The following is a 15421-nucleotide window of genomic DNA, read 5'->3' on the forward strand; positions in this document are numbered from 1 at the left end:
AAATTAAGTTTACCATCCACCAATACGCCCAAGTCCTTTTCAGCTTCAGTTTTACTAAGTAATTGACCGTTTAGAACATAATTATACTTTTTGTTTCCATGGCCCAAGTGCATAACTTTACATTTATCTACATTAAACCTCATCAACCATTTCTCTGCCCATCCCTCAAGCTTCCACAAATCCCTCTGTAATGCTAAACTATCGACCTCAGTATTTATTACTTTACACAGCTTAGTATCATCTGCAAATATTGAAACTTGACTGTGTAAACCCACTACAAGGTCATTAATAAAAATATTAAAAAGAAGTGGCCCCAATACTGACCCCTGTGGCACTCCACTGGTAACATCAACCCAATCTGAGAACGTGCCATTAATGACCACCCTCTGTTTTCTATCACTAAGCCAATTACTTACCCAGATACACAGATTTTCTCCTATTCCCAGCAGTCTCATTTTATATACCAACCTTTTATGTGGCACAGTGTCAAATGCCTTTGAAAAGTCCAGATATACAACATCCACAGCGTCCCCCAGATCCAGTCTTGAACTTACCTCCTCGTAGAAACCAATCAGATTAGTCTGACAGGAGCGATCTCTCATAAACCCATGCTGACGCTGGGTTATAAGGTTGTGCACAGTGAGATACTCCAGGATAGCATCTCTAATAAACCCCTCAAATATTTTCCCCACCACAGACGTTAGACTTACGGGTCTATAGTTTCCAGGATCGCTATTTGATCCTTTTTTGTATATTGGTACCACATTTGCTATGCGCCATTCCTGTGGAACATAACCAGTCCTCAGTGAATCTTCAAATATTAAAAATAACGGTCTGTCTATCACGGTACATAATTCATGCAGAACCCGGGGGTGTATGCCATCTGGCCCAGGTGATTTATCTATCTTAGTGGTTGCGAGGCGGCGCCGTACCTCTTCCTGGGTTAAACTGTTGACATTATAAAAAGAATTTACATTATTCTATACAATACAGTCTGAGGAGGATGAGGGGAGTAGTACAAGCTCTGTAGTGTAATACAGTCTATGGAGGATGAGGGGAGTAGTACAAGCTGTGTAGTGTAATACAGTCTATGGAGGATGAGGGGAGTAGTACAAGCTGTGTAGTGTAATACAGTCTATGGAGGATGAGGGGAGTAGTACAAGCTGTGTAGTGTAATACAGTCTATGGAGGATAGGAGTAGTACTATAAGCTGTGTAGTGTAATACAGTCTATGGAGGATAGGAGTAGTACTATAAGCTGTGTAGTGTAATACAGTCTGAGGAGGATGAGGGGAGTAGTACAAGCTCTGTAGTATAATACAGTCTATGGAGGATGAGGGGAGTAGTACAAGCTGTGTAGTGTAATACAGTCTATGGAGGATAGGAGTAGTACTATAAGCTGTGTAGTGTAATACAGTCTGAGGAGGATGAGGGGAGTAGTACAAGCTCTGTAGTATAATACAGTCTATGGAGGATGAGGGGAGTAGTACAAGCTGTGTAGTGTAATACAGTCTATGGAGGATAGGAGTAGTACTATAAGCTGTGTAGTGTAATACAGTCTATGGAGGATAGGAGTAGTACTATAAGCTGTGTAGTGTAATACAGTCTGAGGAGGATGAGGGGAGTAGTACAAGCTCTGTAGTGTAATACAGTCTATGGAGGATAGGAGTAGTACTATAAGCTGTGTAGTATAATACAGTCTATGGAGGATGGGGGGAGTAGTATATGCTGTGTAGTGTAATACAGTCTACGGAGAATGGGAGTAGTAGTACAAGCTGTGTAGTGTAATAGAGTCTATGGAGGATGTTCATAAGCTGCAGGGCGACTTGGACAAACTGAGTGTTTGGTCAATCACTTGGCAAATGAGGTTTAATGTGGATAAATGTAAAGTTATGCACCTGGCGGCTAATAATCCAAAGGCAAAATATGTCCTTGGGGGAGATAATCTTGGAGAGTCTCTCATTGAGAAGGACCTGGGGGTACCAGCTGCCTCTACAGCCAGTAGGATCTTGTCATGTATCAGAGGTCTGGACTCTCGTGATAGGGATGTAATATTACCACTATACAAGGACCCGGTTCGGCCACACCTGGAATATGCTGTCCAGTTCTGGGCACCGGTCCATAAAAAGGAGGCCCTGGAGCTGGAGTGGGTTCAATGCAGAGCCTCAAAACTGATAAGGGGTATGGAGGGTCTCAGTTATGAGGAAAGATTAAAACAACTAGATTTATTTAGTCTAGAAAAGAGACGACTACGAGGGGACATGATTAATTTATATAAATATATGAATGGTCCATACAAAAATTATGGTGGTAAGTTGTTCCAGATTAGATCAAATCAAAAGACGAGGGGGCACTGTCTCCGCATGGAGAAAACAAGGTTTAATCACCAGAGGCGACAGGGCTTCTTTACTATGAGAACTGTCAATCTGTGAAATAGCCGAGCTCAGGCGCTGGTCACAGCAGGGACAGCAGAGAGCTTCAAGAAGGGTCTAGATTAGAGATGAGCGAACATACTCGTCCGAGCTTGATGCTCGATCGAGCATTAGTGTACTCGTAACTGCTCGTTGCTCGGAAGAGTATTTCGCCCGCTCGAGAAAATGGCAGCTCCCGCCGTTTTGCTTTTTGGCGGCCAGAAACAGAGCCAATCACAAGCCAGGAGACTCTGCACTCCACCCAGCATGACGTGGTACCCTTACACGTAGATAGCAGTGGTTGGCTGGCCAGATCAGGTGACCCTGGGATAGACTAGCCGCTGCCCGCGCTGCTCGGATCATTCTCTGTCTGGATGCCGCTAGGGAGAGAGCTGCTGCTGGTCAGGGAAAGCGTTAGGGTGTTCTATTAGCTTACTGTTAGGCAGGAGTGATTCTACAAGAACCCAACAGCCCTTCTTAGGGCTACAATAACGTTATAATTTTTTTTTTTTTTTATTTGCAGCTAGTACCATATTGTGAGGAATTAGCAGGGGGACTTGCTACCGTTGTGTTTAGCTCTTAGTGACACACATATCCACCTCAAACACCAAAGTGGGAAAATTTATTAGGGGTTTGAGTAGAATTAGGCACAGCCTGCCAGTTTCTTTTTATTTTACGTTTATTGTTTTAATAACTCAGCGTCATCTCATCTGGCATAGTAGTGTGCTGTAATACTTGGCTAGAAAATAGCCATAGGAGAATACAAACGGCTTACTTACGCCTACAGTAGCGTTATATATATTTGATTTCTGGTTGATCTGCTGGTGGCTGTAGTTGTTGCAGTGCATCTACTAGTAAATTGTGAGCAATTTGGAGTCAGACTTGCGACCACTGTGTTTTAGTGACGCACATATCCATCGCAAAGACCGAAGTGGGAAAATTTATTAGGGCCCGGGGTTGTATTTCAATTAGGCACAGTCTGCCATTTCCTTTTTTATTTTACGTTTATTTTTTTCATAACTCAGCGTCATCTCATCTGGCATAGCAGTGTGCTTTCATACTTGGCTATAAAATAGCCATAGCAATAGGATAGCATCGTTTGGTTTTAAAAACTAAAAAACACAAAAAAAAACAAAAAAAAAAAAAAAAGTTAAAAAAAAAATTCAAGTTATAACTCTCATTTTCAAAATGTTTAACCCGAGGACTAGGGGTAGAGGACGAGGGCGGGGATGTGGGCGTCCAACTACTGCAGGGGTCAGAGGCCGTGGTCCTGGGCGGGGTGAGACACCACCTGCTTATGAGGGAGCAGGGGAACGCCGCAGAGCTACACTCCCTAGGTTCATGTCTGAAGTTACTGGGACTCGTGGTAGAGCACTGTTGAGGCCAGAACAGTGCGAACAGGTGATGTCGTGGATTGCCGACAATGCTTCGAGCAATTTGTCCACCAGTCAGTCTTCCACGCAGTCCACCCATGTCACCGAAATCGGCACTCCTCCAGCTCCTGCACCTCAGCCTCCTCCCCCCCAGTCTGCCCCCTCCCAGCAAAATTTGCCATTTGAACCGGCATACTCTGAGGAACTGTTTTCTGGACCATTCCCACAGTCACAAACCACTTGTCCGGTTGCTGATGAGCAATTTTCCGATGCCCAGGTTTTCCACCAGTCGCAGTCTGTGGATGATGATGACCTTGTTGACGTACTGGAAGAAGTGTGTAAAGAGGTGTCCGACGATGAGGAGACACGGTTGTCAGACAGTGGGGAAGTTGTTGTCAGGGCAGGAAGTCCGAGGGGGGAGCAGACTGAGGGATCGGAGGATGATGAGGTGACAGACCCAAGCTGGGTTGAGAGGCCGGGTGAACACAGTGCTTCTGAGACGGAGGAGAGTCCTCGACCAGAACAGGTTGGAAGAGGCAGTGGTGGGGCCAGACGGAGAGGCAGGGCCAGAGCTGGTGCATCAGCGCCAAATGTGTCAACTAGTGAAGCTCCCGTGGCAAGGGCTCCTGCGGCGAGGGCTAGATTTTCAGAAGTCTGGAGGTTCTTTAAGGAAACACCGGATGACCGACGGACTGTGGTGTGCCACATTTGCCAAACCAGGATCAGCAGGGGTTCCACCACTACTAGCTTAACTACCACCAGTATGCGCAGGCATATGAATGCTAAACACCCCACTCAGTGGCAACAAGCGCGTTCACCTCCGGCCGTGCACACCACTGCTCCTTCCCCTGTGTCAGCTGATAGTCAGCCTCCTGCCCAGGACCCTGCCACAAAAACCCCATCGTCGCCTCCACGATCCTCCACAGCATCCACCAGCGTTCAGCTCTCCATACCCCAGACGCTGGAGCGGAAACGCAAATATAGTGCAACCCACCCGCACGCCCAAGCCCTTAATGTGCACATCTCCAGATTGCTAAGCCTGGAGATGCTGCCCTATAGGCTAGTAGAGACCGAGGCCTTTCGCAGCCTCATGGCGGCGGCCGCCCCTCGGTATTCGGTCCCCAGCCGCCACTACTTTTCCCGATGTGCCGTCCCAGCCCTGCACCAGCACGTGTCAGACAACATAATCCGTGCCCTGACCAACGCCGTTTCTGACAAGGTCCACCTGACCACGGACACGTGGACGAGTGCTGCCGGGCAGGGCCACTATGTATCTCTGACGGCACATTGGGTTAACTTGATGGAGGCTGGGACCGAGTCTGACCCTGCGGCTGGTCATATACTGCCGACGCCGAGGATTGCGGGGCCTACCTCGGTCCAGGTGTTTGAGGCCTACTATGCCTCCTCCTCCTCCCACCCCTCCTCCACCTCCTCCTCCGAACGACCATCCGTGGGCATGGCGCCATCAGTCGGTAGCTCTAGGCACAGCAGCAGTGCCATCGCTAAGCGACAGCAGGCGGTGCTCAAACTGCTGAGCCTAGGCGATAAAAGGCACACCGCCCAAGAACTATTACAGGGCATCACGGCGCAGACTGATCTGTGGCTGGCACCGCTGAACCTGAAGCCAGGCATGGTTGTGTGTGACAACGGCCGTAACCTGGTGGCGGCTCTGCAACTCGGCAGACTGACACATGTGCCATGCCTGGCCCATGTGTTAAATCTGATAGTTCAGCGTTTCCTCAAGACATACCCCAATCTGTCTGATTTGCTCACGAAGGTGCGCCGCATCTGTGCGCATTTCAGGAAGTCCAGCACAGATGCTGCCACTCTCAGGGCAGCGCAGCGCCGCCTCCAACTGCCCGCTCACCGACTGTTGTGCGACGTGCCCACGAGGTGGAATTCAACACTGACCATGTTATCCAGAGTTTACCAGCAGCGCCGAGCGATTGTAGACTGCCAGATGTCAACTTCCACCAGAACTGGTAGTCAGGTCAGTCAGCTTCCTCAAGTCTACAATGAGGAGTGGACGTGGATGTCTGATATCTGTCAGGTGCTGAGTAACTTTGAGGAGTCAACACAGATGGTCAGTGGCGATGCCGCCATCATCAGCCTCACCATCCCGCTGCTTGGCCTGTTGAAAAACTCTCTGGTCAGCATGAAGTCGGAAGCTTTGCGCTCCTCACAAGAGACGGGGGAAGAAGATTCCCTAGTTGATAGCCAAAGCACCCTTAGGTCTGTTTCTCAGCGCATATCGGAGGAGGTGGAGGTGGAGGAGGAAGAGGAGGAGAATGTTGGCGAGACACAAGAGGGGACCATTGTTGAGTCCTTCACTGTTGAGCGTGTATGGGCAGAAGAAGAGGAATTGGAGGAGTTGGAGGAGGAGGAAATGGACAGTCAGGCCAGTGAGGGGAGCGAATTCTTAAGCGTTGGTACTCTGGCGCATATGGCAGATTTCATGCTAGGCTGCCTATCCCGTGACCCTCGCGTTCAAAGAATTTATTCCAGCACCGATTACTGGGTGTTCACTCTCCTGGACCCACGGTACAAGCAAAATCTTTCCACTCTCATCCCTGGAGAGGAAAGGAGTGTGAGAATGCATGAATACCAGCAGGCCCTGGTGCACAAGCTGAAACAGTATTTCCCTTCTGACAGCGCTAGCGGCAGAGTGCGTAGTGCTGCGGGACAAGTAGCGAGGGAGAGTAGGCGAGCAGGCAGCTTGTCCAGCACTGGCAAGGGTACGCTTTACAAGGCTTTTGCCAGCTTTATGTCACCCCAGCAAGACACTGTCACCTGTCCCCAGTCTCGGCAGAGTAGGGCTGATCTTTACAGAAAGATGGTGAGGGAGTACGTAGCTGACCATACCATCGTCCTAAATGATCACACAGCTCCCTACAACTACTGGGTTTCAAAGCTGGACATGTGGCACGAACTGGCGCTGTACGCCTTGGAGGTTCTTGCCTGCCCTGCCGCTAGCGTCTTGTCCGAGCGGGTTTTCAGTGCAGCTGGTGGCATCATCACCGATAAGCGTACACGCCTGTCGACTGACAGCGCTGACAGGCTGACGCTTATCAAGATGAATAAAGCATGGATTTCTCCTAATTTCCAATCTCCAGCAGGTGAAGGAAGCTCAACCTGAATAATTTATCCACTCCTCCTCCTCCTCCTCATTTTCCTCCTTCTCCTGCTCTTTGTACAGTAAAGCAGAGGAAACTGGCTATTTTTTGACAGGGCCCACTGGCTCTACCTATAGTACTTTATGCATTTAATTTTTCTGGAGGGCCACCGACCCGGTCCTCTGTTTTAAACAATTTTTTGGACTGCCACATACAGGCACTCAATCTATTCCATTTTTCTGGAGGGCCACCTACCTGCTCCTCTGGTTTGAAAACTTTTTTGGACTGCCACATACAGGCACTCAATCTATTCCATTTTTCTGGAGGGCCACCTACCTGCTCCTCTGGTTTGAAAACTTTTTTGGACTGCCACATACAGGCACTCAATCTATTCCATTTTTCTGGAGGGCCACCTACCTGCTCCTCTGGTTTGAAAACTTTTTTGGACTGCCACATACAGGCACTCAATCTATTCCATTTTTCTGGAGGGCCACCTACCTGCTCCTCTGGTTTGAAAACTTTTTTGGACTGCCACATACAGGCACTCAATCTATTCCATTTTTCTGGAGGGCCACCTACCTGCTCCTCTGGTTTGAAAACTTTTTTGGACTGCCACATACAGGCACTCAATCTATTCCATTTTTCTGGAGGGCCACCTACCTGCTCCTCTGGTTTGAAAACTTTTTTGGACTGCCACATACAGGCACTCAATCTATTCCATTTTTCTGGAGGGCCACCTACCTGCTCCTCTGGTTTGAAAACTTTTTTGGACTGCCACATACAGGCACTATCCAAATTGAATTGTCTCCATAGCAGCCTCCACACGTTGTCTCCATTGCTACCTCCAAAAGTCGTTTATATAGCTGCCTCCATACATCGTCCCTTTATCAAACGAGGTGTGTCAGGCCGAAATTTGGGTTGTTTTCATGGATTCCACATCAAAGTTGTTAACCTTGTCGCCACCCTGCTGTGTAATCCACAAAATACACTGGCAAACTTTTACCATTTACGGATATTATTTCAGCGCTTCTTGCGCATCTGTTTACATTCCCCTCACCCGCCATATCCTAAACTTATAAGAACGCTACTACACTTGATCTTATACAAAAGGTTCTTAGAAGTGCTGTTTGGGGAGTGGCCTAGAGACAGGGGCTTGGATTGGCGAAAGCTCGCCTGGCAGCGGAGCGCCAGCTCCATGCGCATCATGCGCTTCTTGCGCATCTGTTTACATTCCCCTCACCCGCCATATCCCAAACTTATAAGAACGCTACTACACTTGATCTTATACAAAAGGTTCTTAGGAGTGCTGTTTGGGGAGTAGCCTAGAGACAGGGGCTTGGATTGGCGAAAGCTCGCCTGGCAGCGGAGCGCCAGCTCCATGCGCATCATGCGCTTCTTGCGCATCTGTTTACATTCCCCTCACCCGCCATATCCCAAACTTATAAGAACGCTACTACACTTGATCTTATACAAAAGGTTCTTAGAAGTGCTGTTTGGGGAGTAGCCTAGAGACAGGGGCTTGGATTGGCGAAAGCTCGCCTGGCAGCGGAGCGCCAGCTCCATGCGCATCATGCGCTTCTTGCGCATCTGTTTACATTCCCTTCACCCGCCATATCCCAAACTTATAAGAACGCTACTACACTTAACTTGGTGCAGGCTGGGACCGAGTCTGACCCTGGGGCTGGTCATATACTGCCGACGCAGAGGATTGCGGGGCCTACCTCGGTCCAGGTCTAAAAAAGGCCTACTATACCTCCTCCTCCTCCCACCCCTCCTCCACCTCCTCCTCCGAATTACCATCCGTGGGCATGGCGCCATCAGTCGGTAGCTCTAGGCACAGCAGCAGTGCCGTCGCTAAGCGACAGCAGGCGGTGCTCAAACTGCTGAGCCTAGGCGATAAAAGGCACACCGCCCAAGAGCTATTACAGGGCATTCCACATCAAACTTGTTAACTTTGTCGCCACCCTGCTGTGTAATCCCCAAAATATACTTGCAAACTTTTATCATTTACCGATATTATTTCAGCGCTTCTTGCGCATCTGTTTACATTCCCCTCACCCGCCATATCCCAAACTTATAAGAACGCTACTACACTTGATCTTATACAAAAGGTTCTTAGAAGTGCTGTTTGGGGAGTAGCCTAGAGACAGGGGCTTGGATTGGCGAAAGCTCGCCTGGCAGCGGAGCGCCAGCTCCATGCCAAGAACCAACTAACATAGTTTTAACTGCAGCACCTTTAATCTACTACTAGTTCACTGCCTCCATACATGGTCCCCTTATCAAACGAGCTGTGTCAGGCAGAATTTTGGGTTGTTTTCATGGCTTCCATGTTAACTTTGTCGCCACCCTGCTGTGTAATCCACAAAATATACTGGCAAACTTTTATCATGTACCGATATTATTTGAGCGCTTCTTGCTCACCTCCTTTGGTTCCTCTCTGCTACCCATTGGTTTGAAGCCTGAGTCCATTTAGGGTATGTCGCCATGCCACTCTCTAGCCTGCTGCCGCTGCCTCTGCCTCTGCATGCCGTCCCCTATAGTGTCAGGGTCAATTATTGGATGTTTTAGATGCTATCTAGCTTCATTCTGTCACTCTGTCATGGCCATGCTGTTGCCCATAATTTTGGCATAATGGTGCGATTAAGCAGCCTCAGAGGCATCCATGCATGCTGCCCCTGCTGTTTCCTGTCCATTTCCGTGGTGTTTCCATCCTTTTCTGAGGTTCCCAGGTGTTTGGCCAAGCTTCCCTGTGCAGAGCCTTGGTCCCCTTGAAAAATGCTCGAGTCTCCCATTGACTTCAATGGGGCTCGTTACTCGAAACGAGCACTCGAGCATCGGGAAAAGTTCGTCTCAAATAACGAGTACCCGAGCATTTTAGTGCTCGCTCATCTCTAGTCTAGATGCCTTTTTACACCTAAATAACATTGATGGTTATGTTGACTATTGGAAGTTGCCACCGGCTGTAAATGACATTGCTGGTGACAGATTTGCTTGTACAAAAGTTGAGGGTGTCTCGTTTTCACAAGCCTTATCTATTAGATAGCTTATAATGGGGAACACAGGATATGATGGAGGTACCCCTTTAAATGTAGGACTCTTGCCTTTTGGTGTTGGTGGCTCCCTTCTAAGTAGACACAAACATAAAGGTAAACGGTGAGACCTTGGTCACAACGAGGCATCAGTTGCAGAGGGTTCAAAAAGTACAACAGTGCAATGGTTATAGTTGAACTTAGGATACATTCACACTGCCGTATGGAGGCCAATATACGTCCTCCTTTGACGGCAATGGGCGCACGGAGCCCTACGGGAGTGGTACGGTGCAGCACACGTGCGGCACCGTACCGCTCCGTACCCGGAAAAAGATAGGACATGTCCTATCTAACTCAACCTAACTCGTGTTGTTCCTTATGACTCTTTGTAATGTAATATTATATTTGTATCTGCCCCCTATAATTTGTAAAGCGCTACGGAATATGATGGTGCTATATAAATAAACATTATTATTATTTAGGCGAGAGGCTTCTGTATATCATTCCATACTCATCGGTTTTCAGGTACCTTGGGCTCAGTCTTTGGTGGGATTGACCTCGGAGGCTTCCAGGATCTTTCCTTGCTTATGATATTCACATAATATTTTCTTCCAGATGAATCTTCATATACTTCCCATTGGTCCAGAACCTGGACCGGGGGGCCTATAGGACTCGGAGGCTCCAGGATGGTATCTTTCAACTTTTTCTAATGTATCCAGTTAATTGACAAGTTCTGTAAAAGAAATACTCAGTGTTTAAAGTGCTGGTCCAAGCATGAACGCAACAAAAATTTTTTGAAGGAACATTGTGAATAAAACCTTCAGCGAGCAGCTACCCGGAGCTGTGCACACTCGTCCGCGAAACCAGAGTTCTGCTCATGCGTAGCGGCTGCCTGATCTCCGCTCTAAAGCCGCAGCTGCTGCGCATCCGCAGAACTTTGGCTACACGGTCGAGTGCACACAGCTCCTTGTAGCTGCGCGCTGAAGATATCTGGTAGGAGGATCAAAGAGGCTCCTGGGGCGTAGAATAGCCGATAGGCTGAATAGGAAGGCTTGTAAGCGGTGACGAGTCATGGATCCTGAATATAAACAGGGCAGAAACAGCGCGCACCGCGGCCAGAAACATGCCGACGTGCGCACAGCACAGACCTATAAGACATATACCCTAGTTATAATAGCCAGAAAAAGAGACCCCTGATGAATGAAGGCAAAAGAAACGCGTTGGGTCTTAGGGTGTTATGTGTGCAGCTAAGCAAGAGTGAGCGTTATATAGTCAGTCATAGACAGTGAAAAGCAAAGAAAATAGGCTAAAGAAATCACTATCGCCGGCTAGCTCCAAATAGATGACAGGCTTTACAACCTAGAAGCTCTGCCATACTCTACCTATAACTGAGATACAGTATGCTAATCTAAGTTATTGAGACAGCGCTAAGAGAGATAGACTATACTGAGATACGGCGACTGCACAATACATGAGCTGCCGTGCATCAAACAAAGCTGAGATAAACAAAATACAATAATTGCGCCTCCAAGTAAGAGCACTTACAGTCATACAATAGCTGTAAATATACAATCGATATGACAGCTCCATATGACTTAAGAAGCCAGTAGAGTGCTCTAAAAGGCATGATACAATATGCTCGTCTGACTGCTATGACTATAGCTCACAAATAAATACAATGTAACAATGTGTAGTGAGAAGCAATAATTAATCGTACACACTGTTACAATTTATGTGTCTCAGAGGGAAGTTGTTGCCTTTGTGATTAAAAGACAGCAGCTAGGGAAAAACTGTTTTAAAAGCACAAAACTGTGCATACAATACCCGCAAAACTCTAATATACTGAGACTCAATGTTTGTATGTCTGTATGTCAAGTCCTGTGAATTTTACTATTAATATAAAATAAAAGTTATATTTTAAATTATTTTTCGTTTAAAATACCTCCACTTACAGTGAATTAGTCTTATCCAAGGAGCTATTTGACAATACAATATACCGCGATTCTCTTCAGTGATCTTAGAGTAGCCGCACCGTGTAGCCTCAGCTCCGGCTACTCCAAGACCCAGTAGCCTCTTTACAAAATTTGCAAATCAAGGCCATTACACTGACTAAAAGATTGTGGGGACTAAAGGATTAGCACCAGATCTACCTTAATAGATACGTGGTGGTAGGTTTCCTTTAAAAGGATACATTGCACTGAAAAATGTTTAAAGGGGGACGGAAGAGGTAGAAGAGCTTGTATAATGGTCCAGCCGTTCTTTATAAGGGATCAGAATGAAATAATGTAATAAATAAAAAGTTCCAAGGTGAAGGTGACTGCAGAGAAGCCGGATAACAGATGGGAGGAAGACATAGGACGGGTTAGTAAAGAGAGAGTTGACACATCCCCCACCCCCAGTATAAGAATAATAAGCCCAAATATAAACATACATAGCCCCCCCCCCCAGTATAAAACAAATCTGGTCCCATATAAGTATATATAAAAGCCCCCTTATCCTGTTATATTAGTATTCGCCACTTATATATATGGCCGGGCAGGCTGCTCTCACGGCGTGCGGGTCCCGTCTTCACGCGGCCATGCCCCCGATTTGTGTCGCATGAAAGTCGGCGCAGCTGTGCCATAATCCGATCGCGTGCACCAAAAACCACAGTTAAATGCGGCGCAAAACGGAAAATGCGTTGTGCGGACCCTTAGTAAATAAGCCCCATTGTCATCTATAAGGTACCAGATGGCACTAATGACTCAGAACCTGTAGCCAGTCACACAGTGTCAGGGAGCTGCCTGTGGGGGATGTTAGTTGTAAGTAAAGTTTTCAGCCTTTACTTAACAGGGAGCAAGGGGGGGGGGGGATTTTAATATTCGCCTCAGGCAGCAAATATACTAGAATAAGCCCTGATGATTATTTCATACTGCCCCACTCAATACAAGTTAACAATCGTTTAAAAACTGTAACATGTAAAAGAATGTGCGCCCTTCATGCATCCCGGGGCCGTCAGACTCCCCAACGACTCCTCACACAGAAGAGAGATTACACATGAGGGGCTATGGCCTAGTGCACAGCATCGGACCCCAGGGAACAGAATAGTAGTAAATACTTGTGTATAAACTGTTAGTAACAATGTAAAATGTTAATCCATAGTTACAGTAAAGCACAGGAGCAGATGAAGCAGTGAACCTCAGAATACAGGAAACACATGTATAAGGCATCAATATTGCACAATACTGCCCTGTCACACAATAGTAAATGATATCATGACTTGTAAGATGTAGCAGAGCTGATTGTGTTGACACAAATCATCAGGCTGTCCCAATGCCAATTGTACATACCTAATGGGGCACATTTACTTACCTGTCCTGACGCGTTCCCCGAAAGTGCATTGTCCATGTATAATGCACTGTGCAGGGAGTCACTAAGATGGTGTGCCCGATATCCTGCATGTGTCGCTTCCCCGCTCAGGTCCCCGGAGTTCACCTTCTTCTTCCTAGTGCATGTAAGTGCATTGTCCATGTATAATGCGCTGTGCGGGGAGTCACTAAGATCCTGCTCCCGATATCCTGCATGTGTCGCTTCCCCGCTCAGGTCCCCGGAGTTCACCTTCTTCTTCCTGGTGCATGTAAGTGCATTGTCCGTGTATAATGCGCTGTGTGGGGAGTCACTAAGATCGTGTGCCCGATATCCTGCATGTGTCGCTTCCCCGCTCAGGTCCCTGGAGTTCACCTTCTTCTTCCTGGTGCATGTAAGTGCATTGTCCATGTATAATGCGCTGTGCGGGGAGTCACTAAGATCGTGCGCCCGATGTCCTGAATGTGTCGCTTCCCCGCTCAGGTCCCCGGAGTGCGGGGAGTCACTAAGATCCTGCGCCCGATATCCTGCATGTGTCACTTCCCCGCTCAGGTCCCTGGAGTTCACCTTCTTCTTCCTGGTGCATGTAAGTGCATTGTCCGTGTATAATGCGCTGTTTGGGGAGTCACTAAGATTGTGCGCCCCATATATCCTGCATGTGTCGCTCCCCACTCAGGTCCCCGGAGTTCACCTTCTTCTTCCTGGTGCATGTAAGTGCATTGTCCGTAAATAATGCGCTGTGCGGGGAGTCACTAAGATCGTGCGCCCGATATCCTGCATGTGTCACTTCCCCGCTCAGGTCCCCAGAGTTCACCTTCTTCTTCCTGGTGCATGTAAGTGCATTGTCTGTGTATAATGCGCTGTGCAGGGAGTCACTAAGATCCTGCGCCCGATATCCTGCATGTGTCGCTTCCCCGCTCAGGTCCCAGGAGTTCACCTTCTTCTTCCTGGTGCATGTAAGTGCATTGTCTGTGTATAATGCGCTGTGCGGGGAGTCACTAAGATTGTGCGTCCGATATCCTGCATGTGTCGCTTCCCCGCTCAGGTCCTCCGGAGTTCACCTTCTTCTTCCTGGTGCATGTAAGTGCTTGGCTTGCGACACAATTTGAAAGTCAAATCCCGCGCTCAGTCTGAATCAGTCGGATCGTCCGATGGCCCGCCCCCGATTTCTGTAGCATGAAAGCAGCACAGCTGCGACACAATCCGATCACGTGCAACACAATCCCCTGTTAAATACCTGTCACAGCGGCACAAATCCCGAAAATGTCCAAAAATCTGACAAAAGTGCGTCCGCGAACCCTTAGTAAATAAGCCCCAATGTATCAGGTGTAATACTGTCCCATACAAGCAATTACTACAATTCCCAAAACCAGTAAAAATGTTGTTGTTAGCTGTTCTTTTTGTAAATTGCGATCATACAGGTGGCAGTCCTATGTAAAATGTCACTTACAACATCTGGACAGTAGCAGGAGTACATAGTAGCTATAGTAGGTGCACGGACAAACCCATCTCTACTACATGTACAATATTTCACAATGTGACAGAGTTTGGTAAATTCTTCATTTCGTGGACCATACACATAACATATAACATGTCACTATATGATCCTCACTATGGATCCACTTACCTGGGGATGTTGGTGGCCCTTTTCAGTGTGACATATGTCCTGAGGGAGGATGTACCGTAAGCGTTTTTTAGGGGGGGGGGGGGTGACAGAGGAAATCACACTCGTCACATGGAGGACACAATCAGGAGGAATCTCTAACGACTTCTGTACTGTAAGAGGGCGCGACGCAGACACAACCACTTCCTGGCACTATGTACTTTGGGTATTTTACTTCCACTTTATCTGTTTTGGAAGACTTTTTGCTTGTTGTGTGAGGGCGCGCGGACTTATCGTGTTCACTCTATGATAGCGACTTCACGTCAGTCACTTCCTGGTGGAGGAGAGGAATAGGTTTTCTAATATTGGAAGGATATTGCACCGACATTTTATACTATAGACACAAACCATATAACGTGGTGGATGAGCTGTATGATGGCTGCGATGAATGGTATGAGTTAATTTACGGAAAAGGGGACATCTATGTAGTCATCTAAAAAGTAGTAGATAGAAGCAGCACTCCAAAAATTAGTGAAAAAAGAAAGTTT

General features: G+C 47.5%; 1 protein-coding gene across 1 annotated transcript in view; it reads right to left on the minus strand.

The window, feature by feature from the left end:
* The window catches only part of ARHGAP15 (Rho GTPase activating protein 15), a 492002-nt gene extending 476968 nt beyond the window's left edge, over positions 1-15034 (minus strand). The window contains exons 1-2 of the mRNA XM_072122220.1: positions 14898-15034; positions 10455-10658 (exon numbers count right to left, since the gene is read on the minus strand). The gene's annotated coding sequence lies outside the window, so the exon portion shown is untranslated. The remainder of the gene's footprint in view (positions 1-10454; positions 10659-14897) is intronic.
* Positions 15035-15421: the final 387 nt, after the last annotated feature.

This window comes from Engystomops pustulosus, chromosome 8 (assembly GCF_040894005.1).
Source record: "Engystomops pustulosus chromosome 8, aEngPut4.maternal, whole genome shotgun sequence".
NCBI lineage: Eukaryota > Metazoa > Chordata > Amphibia > Anura > Leptodactylidae > Engystomops > Engystomops pustulosus.